The sequence below is a fragment of the Thunnus maccoyii genome, chromosome 4 (assembly GCF_910596095.1).
Source record: "Thunnus maccoyii chromosome 4, fThuMac1.1, whole genome shotgun sequence".
Classification (NCBI taxonomy): domain Eukaryota; kingdom Metazoa; phylum Chordata; class Actinopteri; order Scombriformes; family Scombridae; genus Thunnus; species Thunnus maccoyii.
The window spans coordinates 35,449,565-35,464,089 of NC_056536.1; the positions used below are offsets into that span (position 1 = coordinate 35,449,565).

General features: G+C 40.3%; 1 long non-coding RNA gene across 2 annotated transcripts in view; it reads left to right on the top strand.

The window, feature by feature from the left end:
- The window catches only part of LOC121896160, a 28,897-nt gene that overhangs the window by 455 nt on the left and 13,917 nt on the right, over positions 1-14,525 (top strand). For both annotated transcript variants that reach the window (XR_006095931.1, XR_006095932.1), the window contains exons 2-3: positions 1,081-1,184; positions 1,345-1,382. This is a non-coding gene — a long non-coding RNA (uncharacterized LOC121896160). The remainder of the gene's footprint in view (positions 1-1,080; positions 1,185-1,344; positions 1,383-14,525) is intronic.

Consider the following 14,525-nt stretch of genomic DNA (forward strand, 5'->3'; position numbering starts at 1 on the left):
TGTGCAATTGTGCAACAGATTTTGAGTTACTTGTTGTATTGAATGCTTGGTTTGTGTTGCTTATGAGTTGGTTTCAATAACGTTTGTTGATGAAGATTCTTTGGGTCAATGGTTGGTTTTTTGTGGCAAGGGTTGTAGGCTAACTGGGATTATCTTGCCAAGTTACTTGTGTATATTTATATACTTTCTTGCTCCTTAACAAGCGACAGGGTTCATTATTCTCCTGTCTGGCGCCCGACAATTTGCATTTTAAGTAACTATTTCAGTACCCTACACTATAATGTAGTTATAAACAGATATAAGGAAGTGTTGACGATGTATAACTTCTATGAAGACATGTTTTATATTATCATGGCTGTGTTTTAATATATTGTCATTCATGATCTGTTTAAAAAGCAGCAATCACTTATTATAATAAAATACCTTAATAAGCAGTTTGATGATTACAGCTACATTTTTAACCATTTATTGATTGTTCATATACTGCTTATGAATGCTAAATAGGGGGACATAAAGTAAGGTGTTACCATATTAAGATGCAAGGTATGAAAATGTAATATCATTTCCATTTAGAGACCTATGTGGTCTTATATTAAGACTAATATCTGGTTATGTGAAATTATGTTTTCACCTTTTTCAGTGGATATATACTACAAAGCTAGCTAAAGCTACATACATTCGGATAGGGTAGAATAACACAGTCATTATAACAAGCTAATAATGCTGCTGTAGCTGCTCCTACACCTGGAAACGTTACACCCACACAGATATATGCAACAACAGGCCCAATATATGTGATTTCTTTTGATGTGAAAGGGTTGGTATACTGCCGGTTTCACTGAGAATCAACACTCAGCCCTGAAGCTTTCTGCAGCATTTATCAGAAGCTAATGGTTTCTACCTGCTCAGGAGAAACAAACAAACAAACCGAACAGGTTCACCGTGAGCTGTAGACATGAAGATGCCGCTGCTGTCGGTTTGTTGTGGAGTCTTCTGTTACCCTGTTAAAATAATTTAATGCAGCTGCACTAAGTCTGAAGTCCCCTCCACTATAAAACGTGTTTCTTCTTGTTCCCACAGCTGGAAGTTGTTTGTTTTCACGTTCATCTGCTGAAGGAATCTCAGTTTAACACGTGAACCTACCAGCAGGATTCACGACTGATGTTTGAGTTATACTTCTGAAGGTTATTGATCTCTCTAATACTTACAAAGACAAAGTTTTAAGAAATAAACTCATCACTTAGTGAAGGTTTTTTTGTAATTCTTAAAAAAAATTGTCACAGTCTGTAAAAGTTGTTGTGTTTTACATCTATTATGCTCTGAAACTGTGCTTTTGTAAAACAGGAACCTGCTTCATGAAGGTGTTTGATGTGGATTTGCAGGTAAGTCAGACAGATTTAATGCAGCAGAAATGACCGTCAGGATAATAGATGCACAAAACAAAAGGTATTCAAAAACACCTGAAACACATCGATCAATCATGTTACAGCATCACTGACCGTCTACACCCCCCCCCCCCCCCCCCCCCGTGACATCACAGCTCCTTTAGAGCCAATCATAACACACATCAGCTCCTCCTAAACAATGAATGAAAGTGTGCAGTTATTGTTACACTGATCTGACTCTTTCCTTCTCTTCCTCCTCTTATTCTCACTGTGTTGGAACATTTGGACCTAAAATCTTCTTCATTCTTTTGGGACATTTGTGGAAACTAAAGGAAAAGCTTGTTTACTGATTCATTTTTAAATTTAAAATTATAGCAGTTTTTAATTTAGAAATTATTCCTTTTGCTAGTAAAGTAGATCAATTATTAAATCAAATTATAAATCCATTATTCACTATTAAAATATTAATTTAATAAATAATTGTAGTTTTGTTCATGATATGATTCGTTTATATTGTCTTTTATCTCAGTGAGGTTTTCCTGGTAAAATAAAGGTTAATAAAACAAATAAATAAATAAATAATCTGCTGGATTTTGCACATTTTAAAACAATAAACACAAGTCTTATAATTGCTTTTTGATGACTTGTTTAAAACAACCTGAACCATTTTTACAAGTCAGCTAAATGTGGTTTTTATTCACTAATATTCTCACAATCAAACCATCCGACCGGCAGTGACAAGAAAACCAGAACAGAGAGGAGACGGGAGGGATGGGGAGAGGTAAAAATAGAGGAGGAGGGGGGGAAGCATGGAGGTAAAGAAGAAGGGAGGGGCAGGAGGTGTCAGGGGAATACAGAGAGAGAGAGGCTGATGTCATCTCTGTGAAGCAGCCAATCAGAGAGCAGCAGGGAGGAGAGGAGGGAGGGAGGAGAGGCAGAGCTCGAAGGGTGTGTTTCATGTTCCACTGCAGCATCAGTGCAAGAAAAGAGACCAGAAGAGACACGACTACGAAATACAGACAGAGAATTACAGACAGAGAACTACAGACAGAGAAATACAGACAGAGAAATACAGACAGAGAGAGGAGAGACGGGATAACAGAAAAGAGGAGACAAACACCTGCAGAGGTAAGACAAAAACAAAAGCATCTCACCACACTGCGTGTGTGTGTTTCCATGCATGAATGTGTGTGTGTGTGTGTGTGTGTGTGTGGTAGATGTGGGCTGTAATGATGTCTTACATAATACAATGGCAGGTATGAACCACTGTACTGTGAGATCTGTGTGTGTGTCACTAAACATACATGCGTGTGTGTGTGTGTGTGTGTGTGTGTGTGTGTGTGTGTGTGTGTGTGTGTGTGTGTGTGTGTGTGTCAGCACCTTTGGACTTAACAAACGTACCAAACAGGAGCAGTGATCCATGCTTTTCTGCAGACAAACAGGTTGTGTGCGGGTGAATCAGGGAGTGTCTGATTGACCTGATCCAGCTTTTTATGTGTGATGTCATCTGCAGCAGCGTGTTTTTATGAATATTGAATGAAATGCTGCACTATACAACATTATATTGTTCAATAATGCATGACTGGCATGTAGCTTCTTTCTTTGACTGCTGTCAGCTACGATTGAACTCTTTTTTCTTCTTGGTGTTGCAAATAAAATCACCGGCTTGAACAGCAACATGTGCGTCGCCGCTCAACAGAACATTAGGTGGAGTTTTCTGACTTCAGCTGTCAGGTCTGATGATTTCCTGTCTGAAGTGTTTCCCATGAACACAGACAAACCTACAAAGAGTTTCATTTCACTTTGTCTCTTCAACTCCCAGCTGTGTTTGTCACCAGGTTTCTGTTTGCTCTGAAATTCCTCGTTTCACTCGTAGCAACATCACATGTCTGCCTCTGTGTCTGTCGTTTGCATTGTGGGGTTTTCTCTCTGTCATTGCTCTGGCAGAGGATCGCCTCAAATTAGGCCAAAACCTGAGAAGAGCAGGAGGACTGAAGGAGGACTGAAGGAGGACTGAAGGAGGACTGAAGGAGGACTGAAGGAGGAGAGGGAAAGCTGATAAGCAGGCGAGAGAAAGGAGGAGATATTAGTGAGGCTGGCAGGGTTTATCAAAAGGGAGGAGAAACGATTCAGACCAGGAGGAAACGAGAAAGGGAAATGAAAAGAAAGTCTGGACTTGGAAGAGAAGGAGAGAGGAGGATGAGGAAGAGGGGGAGGAAGAGGAGGAGGAAGAGGCGGAGGGGGAGGAGGAGGAGGAGGGAAAGTTAGAATTATGGGTGGATTTTTTTTAGTCTAATTTTCTTTCTTTCTTCCTCTCATACTTGGCAGTTGTCAGGTTGACTGAAACCATCTGGTTGGATTTCATATCAACTGTTTTGTACTGAACAACCTTCAGACTGACGGACGCGATGACGACAGCAGCTCAAAATAAACAGGAATTCTTTAAACAATAGTTTGATTTTACACAGAAGTGATTCTGTGAGCTGTACAATAGTTTAAATATACATATTTATGGCTGCAGTCATGATCTTGTGCTGACTTCGTGTCCCAGACACAAAGTCAGCGTCTTCACCAGCTGGTGACACGTTTAGAAGACAGAAATACAAATACTAGCAATGTTCTGTCAGCTAGTCATTGTTCATTAACTACGATCAGTTGTTATTCTGCTTTATTGGTCACATTTCCAAACACTATGTTTCCATTTTAATGTTATAGAAGCATTGAGGATGAATTGATGAGTTTGCTGATTGTAATGCTATCTCAGGTTACAAGTTTGGCTGGGAAATGCTAATAAAAGCACTATCGCTAATGTTAGCCTACACCCTGATATAGTAGCATCTAGAGCTGCAGCAATTTGTCAATTAATCAATTGGTGGATTGACAGAAAATGAACGGGCATCTATTTTGATAATCTAATAATTTTAGTCATTTTTTAAAGAAACATTTTCTGGTATCAGTTTCCTGAATGTGAAAATTTTAAGCTTCTATGTACCATATGTGACAGTAGTGTATACAGTAGGTCACACAGTAGGGTATACATTAGGGTATACAGTAGGTCACACAGTAGGTTATACAGTAGGTTATACAGTAGGTCACACAGTAGGGTATACATTAGATTATACAGTAGATTACACAGTAGGGTATACATTAGATTATACAGTAGATTATACAGTAGGGTATACATTAGGTTATACATTATACAGTAGGGTATACATTAGGGTGCACAGTAGGTTATACAGTAGGGTATACATTAGGGTATACAGTAGGTTATATTGTAGGTTATACAATAGGGTATACATTAGGGTATACAGTAGGTTATACAGTAGGGTATACATTAGGGTATACAGTAGGTTATACAGTAGGTTACACAGTAGGTTATACAGTAGGTTATACAGTAGGGTATACAGTAGGTTATACAGTAGGGTATATTGTAGGTTATACAATAGGGTATACATTAGGGTATACAGTAGGTTATACAGTAGGGTATATTGTAGGTTATACAATAGGGTATACATTAGGGTATACAGTAGGTTATACAGTAGATTATACAGTAGGTTACACAGTAGGTTATATTGTAGGTTATACAATAGGGTATACATTAGGGTATACAGTAGGTTATACAGTAGGGTATACATTAGGGTATACAGTAGGTTATACAGTAGGTTACACAGTAGGTTATACAGTAGGTTATACAGTAGGGTATACAGTAGGTTATACAGTAGGGTATACAGTACGTTATACAGTAGGTTATACAGTAGGGTATACAGTAGGTTATACAGTAGGGTATACAGTACGTTATACAGTAGGTTATACAGTAGATTATACAGTAGGTTATACAATAGGTTATACATTATACAGTAGGGTATACAGTAGGTTATACAGTAGGGTATACAGTACGTTATACAGTAGGTTATACAGTAGGGTATACAGTAGGTTATACAGTAGGGTATACAGTACGTTATACAGTAGGTTATACAGTAGATTATACAGTAGGTTATACAATAGGTTATACATTATACAGTAGGTTATACAGTACGTTATACAGTAGGTTATACAGTAGGGTATATTGTAGGTTATACAATAGGGTATACATTAGGGTATACAGTAGGTTATACAGTAGGGTATATTGTAGGTTATACAATAGGGTATACATTAGGGTATACAGTAGGTTATACAGTAGATTATACAGTAGGTTACACAGTAGGTTATATTGTAGGTTATACAATAGGGTATACATTAGGGTATACAGTAGGTTATACAGTAGGGTATACATTAGGGTATACAGTAGGTTATACAGTAGGTTACACAGTAGGTTATACAGTAGGTTATACAGTAGGGTATACAGTAGGTTATACAGTAGGGTATACAGTACGTTATACAGTAGGTTATACAGTAGGGTATACAGTAGGTTATACAGTAGGGTATACAGTACGTTATACAGTAGGTTATACAGTAGATTATACAGTAGGTTATACAATAGGTTATACATTATACAGTAGGGTATACAGTAGGTTACACAGTAGGGTATACATTAGGGTATACAGTAGGTTATACAGTAGGTTACACAGTAGGTTATACAGTAGGTTATACAGTAGGGTATACAGTACGTTACACAGTAGGTTATACAGTAGGTTATACAGTAGGGTATACAGTACGTTATACAGTAGGTTATACAGTAGGGTATACAGTAGGTTATACAGTAGGGTATACAGTAGGTTATACAGTAGGTTATACAGTAGGGTATACAGTAGATTATATAGTAGGGTATACAGTAGGATATATAGTAGATTATACAGTAGGGTATACAGTAGGATATATAGTAGGTTATACAGTAGGGTATACAGTAGGTTATACAATAGTGTACGCAGTAGGTTATACAGTAGGTTATACAGTAGGGTATACAGTAGGGTATACAGTAGATTATACAGTAGGGTATACAGTAGGTTATACATTATACAGTAGGGTATAAAGTAGATTATACAGTAGGTTATACAGTAGGTTATACAGTAGAGTATACAGTAGGTTATACATTATACAGTAGGGTATACAGTAGGTTATACAGTAGGGTATACAGTAGGGTATACAGTAGATTATACAGTAGGGTATACAGTAGGTTATACATTATACAGTAGGGTATACAGTAGATTATACAGTAGGTTATACAGTAGGTTATACAGTAGAGTATACAGTAGGTTATACATTATACAGTAGGGTATACAGTAGGTTATACAGTAGATTATACAGTAGGTTATACAGTAGGTTATACAGTAGAGTATACAGTAGGTTATACATTATACAGTAGGGTATACAGTAGGTTATACAGTAGGTTATACAGTAGAGTATACAGTAGGGTATACAGTAGATTATACAGTAGGTTATACATTATACAGTAGGGTATACAGTAGATTATACAGTAGGTTATACATTATACAGTAGGGTATACAGTAGATTATACAGTAGGTTATACATTATACAGTATGGTATACAGTAGGGTATACAGTAGGTTATACATTATACAGTATGGTATACAGTAGATTATACAGTAGGTTATACATTATACAGTATGGTATACAGTAGGGTATACAGTAGATTATACAGTAGGTTATACATTATACAGTAGGGTATACAGTAGATTATACAGTAGGTTATACATTATACAGTATGGTATACAGTAGGGTATACAGTAGGTTATACAGTAGATTATACAGTAGGTTATACAGTAGATTATACAGTAGGTTATACATTATACAGTATGGTATACAGTAGGGTATACAGTAGGTTATACAGTAGATTATACAGTAGGTTATACATTATATTATACAGTAGATTATACAGTAGGTTATACAGTAGATTATACAGTGGGTTATACAGTAGGGTATACAGTAGATTATACAGTAGGTTATACAGTATGTTATACAGTAGATTATACAGTGGGGTATACAGTAGGGTATATAGTAGGGTATACAATAGGGTATACAGTAGATTATACAGTAGGTTATACAGTAGGTTATACAGTAGAGTATACAGTAGATTATACAGTAGGGTATACAGTAGAGTATACAGTAGGTTATACAGTAGGGTATACAGTAGGATATATAGTAGGTTATACAGTAGGGTATACAGTAGATTATATAGTAGGGTATACAGTAGGATATATAGTAGATTATACAGTAGGGTATACAGTAGGATATATAGTAGGTTATACAGTAGGGTATACAGTAGGTTATACAATAGTGTACGCAGTAGGTTATACAGTAGGTTATACAGTAGGGTATACAGTAGGATATATAGTAGGTTATACAGTAGGGTATACAGTAGGTTATACAATAGTGTACGCAGTAGGTTATACAGTAGGTTATACAGTAGGGTATACAGTAGGATATATAGTAGGTTATACAGTAGGGTATACAGTAGGTTATACAGTAGGTTATACAGTAGGTTATACAGTAGGGTAATCAGTAGGTTATACAGTAGGTTATACAGTAGGGTATACAGTAGGGTAATCAGTAGGTTATACAGTAGGTTATACAGTAGGGTATACAGTAGGGTAATCAGTAGGTTATACAGTAGGGTATACAGTAGGTTATACAATAGTGTATATAGTAGGTTATACAGTAGGGTATACAGTAGGGTAATCAGTAGGTTATACAGTAGGGTATACAGTAGGTTATACAGTAGGATATATAGTAGGTTATACAGTAGGGTATACAGTAGGTTATACAATAGTGTACGCAGTAGGTTATACAGTAGGGTATATAGTAGTTTATAATGTGGGTCTGTGGGGAAAACTGGTATTATAGGAGCAGTTTCAGTTTCTGGGTTTCATGATCACAGTTCTGAAACAAAAAATTGAACAGTTTCATTTTTGAGGGCATGAATGTGATGAAAAGTCACTTTAGTGTAAAATTATTGGCTTTGACGAGTTCTTATTGATCACATAACTGACATTGGAAGGAGCATCATTAACACTGCAGTCTGAGGTTTATGATGATTGTTTACAGTGAAACCTTTTAAATTCATGTTTCAGTAAACACGTGAGGGACGGTGGCATGTGGAACGCTTTCAGTGGTTCACTGACTGTAAGCATCACTCAGAACCTACATCTATACGACTGTGGTCGCAGTGAAAGGACAACAGGACTTTCTCTAGTTCTGGATCTATAAAGTCAATAAAAGTCTGAGGAGAAAGGTTGAAGATGCAGTTTGGAGCCAGACTAAAAGGTCTGAGCAGCAGGACGGCGGGTCAGATGGAGGTCTGGGCCCAGAAGATTAGATTATCTGATTTTTGCTTCATCTCAGTTCCTCTCTGTCTCTGCTTCTTCCTGTACGTCTCATCCATCTTCATCCATCTCTCTCATGCCCCCCCCCCCCCCCCCCCCCCTTCTGATCTGATCCATCTTTACTCTCTTCTGGCCTTTCGTTCCCTTTCTGTCCCTCATTTTTTCCATTTGTCCTCCACACAATGAGGCCTTTGTGTTGAGAAGCAGGAGGAATGCCCCCACTTTCTTTTCCCTTCTTCGTCTTCCTCTCAGCTCCTCTTCCTCCTTCAAACCTTCTGTGTGTGTGTGTGTGTGGTGGTCGGGGGTGCGTCCATTAGCTCGGATTAGTGACTGTAGGAGGGTTTTAACAGTCCCTCTGTGTTTAGGACTTTAATCTCCTCAGAAACAGCTAATCTAACGTCAGACAAACACACACACACACGTGCACGCACACACATACGCAAACAAACACACACACACTCAAGTAGGCACACACACGCACACTTACGAACACATGCACACACACACACACACACACACACACACATATACATACATAGAACACATAAACATGCACACACACACATGCACACACACACATGCACACATACACACATACATAAAAGACACACACACACCACATTCTAGCAAATATGTGACTCTGTTTCTCAAGCAGGACAAGAGTCCATTCATGATGCGACCACAAAAACAGAGGACACTTTATCAGCAGAATATCTGACAAACATCACATGGAGCTCAACATGTCTGACAGTAACACACAGTACAGACCATCTGACTGACAGTAACAGACAGTACAGACCATCTGACTGACAGTAACACACAGTACAGACCATCTGAGTGACAGTAACACACAGTACAGACCATCTGAGTGACAGTAACATACAGTACAGACCATCTGAGTGACAGTAACACACAGTACAGACCATCTGACTGACAGTAACACACATTACAGACCATCTGACTGACAGTAACACACAGTACAGACCAGCTGACTGCTAGTAACACACAGTACAGACCATCTGACTGCCAGTAACACACAGTACAGACCATGTGACTGACAGTAACACACAGTACAGACCATCTGAGTGACAGTAACACACAGTACAGACCATCTGACTGACAGTAACAGACAGTACAGACCAGATGACTGACAGTAACAGACAGTACAGACCATCTGAGTGACAGTAACACACAGTACAGACCATCTGACTGACAGTAACACACAGTACAGACCAGATGACTGACAGTAACAGACAGTACAGACCAGATGACTGACAGTAACAGACAGTACAGACCATCTGAGTGACAGTAACAGACAGTACAGACCAGATGACTGACAGTAACAGACAGTACAGACCAGATGACTGACAGTAACACACAGTACAGACCATCTGACTGACAGTAACAGACAGTACAGACCATCTGACTGACAGTAACACACAGTACAGACCATCTGACTGACAGTAACAGACAGTACAGACCAGATGACCGACAGTAACACACAGTACAGACCATCTGACTGACAGTAACACACAGTACAGACCAGATGACTGACAGTAACAGACAGTACAGACCAGATGACTGACAGTAACACACAGTACAGACCATCTGACTGACAGTAACACACAGTACAGACCAGATGACTGACAGTAACACACAGTACAGACCATCTGACTGACAGTAACACACAGCACAGACCATCTGAGTGACAGTAACAGACAGTACAGACCAGATGACTGACAGTAACACACAGTACAGACCAGATGACTGACAGTAACACACAGTACAGACCATCTGACTGACAGTAACAGACAGTACAGACCAGATGACTGACAGTAACACACAGTACAGACCATCTGACTGACAGTAACACACAGTACAGACCAGATGACTGACAGTAACAGACAGTACAGACCAGATGACTGACAGTAACACACAGTACAGACCAGATGACTGACAGTAACACACAGTACAGACCAGATGACTGACAGTAACACACAGTACAGACCAGATGACTGACAGTAACAGACAGTACAGACCATCTGACTGACAGTAACAGACAGTACAGACCATCTGGCTGACAGTAACATACAGTACAGACCACCTGAGTGACAGTAACACACAGTACAGACCATCTGACTGACAGTAACACACATTACAGACCATCTGACTGACAGTAACACACAGTACAGACCATCTGACTGACAGTAACACACAGTACAGACCATCTGAGTGACAGTAACACACAGTACAGACCATCTGACTGACAGTAACAGACAGTACAGACCAGATGACTGACAGTAACACACAGTACAGACCATCTGAGTGACAGTAACACACAGTACAGACCATCTGACTAACAGTAACAGACAGTACAGACCAGATGACTGACAGTAACAGACAGTACAGACCAGATGACTGACAGTAACAGACAGTACAGACCATCTGAGTGACAGTAACAGACAGTACAGACCAGATGACTGACAGTAACACACAGTACAGACCATCTGACTGACAGTAACACACAGTACAGACCAGATGACTGACAGGAACACACAGTACAGACCATCTGAGTGACAGTAACAGACAGTACAGACCATCTGAGTGACAGTAACAGACAGTACAGACCAGATGACTGACAGTAACACACAGTACAGACCATCTGACTGACAGTAACACACAGTACAGACCAGATGACTGACAGTAACACACAGTACAGACCATCTGAGTGACAGTAACACACAGTACAGACCATCTGAGTGACAGTAACAGACAGTACAGACCAGATGACTGACAGTAACAGACAGTACAGACCAGATGACTGACAGTAACACACAGTACAGACCAGATGACTGACAGTAACAGACAGTACAGACCAGATGACTGACAGTAACACACAGTACAGACCATCTGAGTGACAGTAACACACAGTACAGACCATCTGACTGACAGTAACAGACAGTACAGACCATCTGACTGACAGTAACACACAGTACAGACCATCTGACTGACAGTAACAGACAGTACAGACCAGATGACTGACAGTAACACACAGTACAGACCAGATGACTGACAGTAACACACAGTACAGACCATCTGACTGACAGTAACACACAGTACAGACCATCTGAGTGACAGTAACAGACAGTACAGACCAGATGACTGACAGTAACACACAGTACAGACCAGATGACTGACAGTAACAGACAGTACAGACCAGATGACTGACAGTAACACAGTACAGACCAGATGACTGACAGTAACACACAGTACAGACCATCTGACTGACAGTAACACACAGTACAGACCAGATGACTGACAGTAACACACAGTACAGACCAGATGACTGACAGTAACAGACAGTACAGACCAGATGACTGACAGTAACACACAGTACAGACCATCTGAGTGACAGTAACACACAGTACAGACCATCTGACTGACAGTAACAGACAGTACAGACCAGATGACTGACAGTAACAGACAGTACAGACCAGATGACTGACAGTAACACACAGTACAGACCATCTGAGTGACAGTAACAGACAGTACAGACCAGATGACTGACAGTAACACACAGTACAGACCATCTGACTGACAGTAACACACAGTACAGACCAGATGACTGACAGTAACACACAGTACAGACCATCTGAGTGACAGTAACAGACAGTACAGACCATCTGAGTGACAGTAACAGACAGTACAGACCAGATGACTGACAGTAACAGACAGTACAGACCAGATGACTGACAGTAACACACAGTACAGACCATCTGAGTGACAGTAACACACAGTACAGACCATCTGACTGACAGTAACAGACAGTACAGACCATCTGACTGACAGTAACACACAGTACAGACCATCTGACTGACAGTAACAGACAGTACAGACCAGATGACTGACAGTAACACACAGTACAGACCATCTGACTGACAGTAACACACAGTACAGACCAGATGACTGACAGTAACAGACAGTACAGACCAGATGACTGACAGTAACACACAGTACAGACCATCTGAGTGACAGTAACACACAGTACAGACCATCTGAGTGACAGTAACAGACAGTACAGACCATCTGACTGACAGTAACACACAGTACAGACCATCTGACTGACAGTAACAGACAGTACAGACCAGATGACTGACAGTAACACACAGTACAGACCATCTGACTGACAGTAACACACAGTACAGACCAGATGACTGACAGTAACAGACAGTACAGACCAGATGACTGACAGTAACACACAGTACAGACCAGATGACTGACAGTAACACACAGTACAGACCATCTGACTGACAGTAACACACAGTACAGACCATCTGAGTGACAGTAACAGACAGTACAGACCAGATGACTGACAGTAACACACAGTACAGACCAGATGACTGACAGTAACAGACAGTACAGACCAGATGACTGACAGTAACACACAGTACAGACCAGATGACTGACAGTAACACACAGTACAGACCATCTGACTGACAGTAACAGACAGTACAGACCAGATGACTGACAGTAACACACAGTACAGACCAGATGACTGACAGTAACACACAGTACAGACCAGATGACTGACAGTAACACACAGTACAGACCAGATGACTGACAGTAACAGACAGTACAGACCAGATGACTGACAGTAACACAGTACAGACCAGATGACTGACAGTAACACACAGTACAGACCATCTGACTGACAGTAACACACAGTACAGACCATCTGACTGACAGTAACAGACAGTACAGACCAGATGACTGACAGTAACACACAGTACAGACCATCTGACTGACAGTAACACACAGTACAGACCAGATGACTGACAGTAACACACAGTACAGACCATCTGACTGACAGTAACAGACAGTACAGACCATCTGACTGACAGTAACACACAGTACAGACCAGATGACTGACAGTAACAGACAGTACAGACCATCTGACTGACAGTAACAGACAGTACAGACCATCTGACTGACAGTAACACACAGTACAGACCAGATGACTGACAGTAACAGACAGTACAGACCAGATGACTGACAGTAACACACAGTACAGACCAGATGACTGACAGTAACACACAGTACAGACCATCTGACTGACAGTAACAGACAGTACAGACCAGATGACTGACAGTAACACACAGTACAGACCATCTGACTGACAGTAACACACAGTACAGACCATCTGACTGACAGTAACAGACAGTACAGACCAGATGACTGACAGTAACACACAGTACAGACCATCTGACTGACAGTAACACACAGTATAGACCATCTGACTGACAGTAACACACAGTACAGACCAGATGACTGACAGTAACAGACAGTACAGACCATCTGACTGACAGTAACAGACAGTACAGACCATCTGACTGACAGTAACACACAGTACAGACCATCTGACTGACAGTAACATACAGTACAGACCATCTGACTGACAGTAACAGACAGTACAGACCATCTGAGTGACAGTAACAGACAGTACAGACCAGATGACTGACAGTAACACACAGTACAGACCATCTGACTGACAGTAACACACAGTACAGACCATCTGAGTGACAGTAACAGACAGTACAGACCAGATGACTGACAGTAACACACAGTACAGACCAGATGACTGACAGTAACACACAGTACAGACCATCTGAGTGACAGTAACACACAGTACAGACCATCTGACTGACAGTAACAGACAGTACAGACCAGATGACTGACAGTAACACACAGTACAGACCATCTGACTGACAGTAACACACAGTACAGACCATCTGAGTGACAGTAACACACAGTACAGACCATCTGACTGACAGTAACAGACAGTACAGACCATCTGACTGACA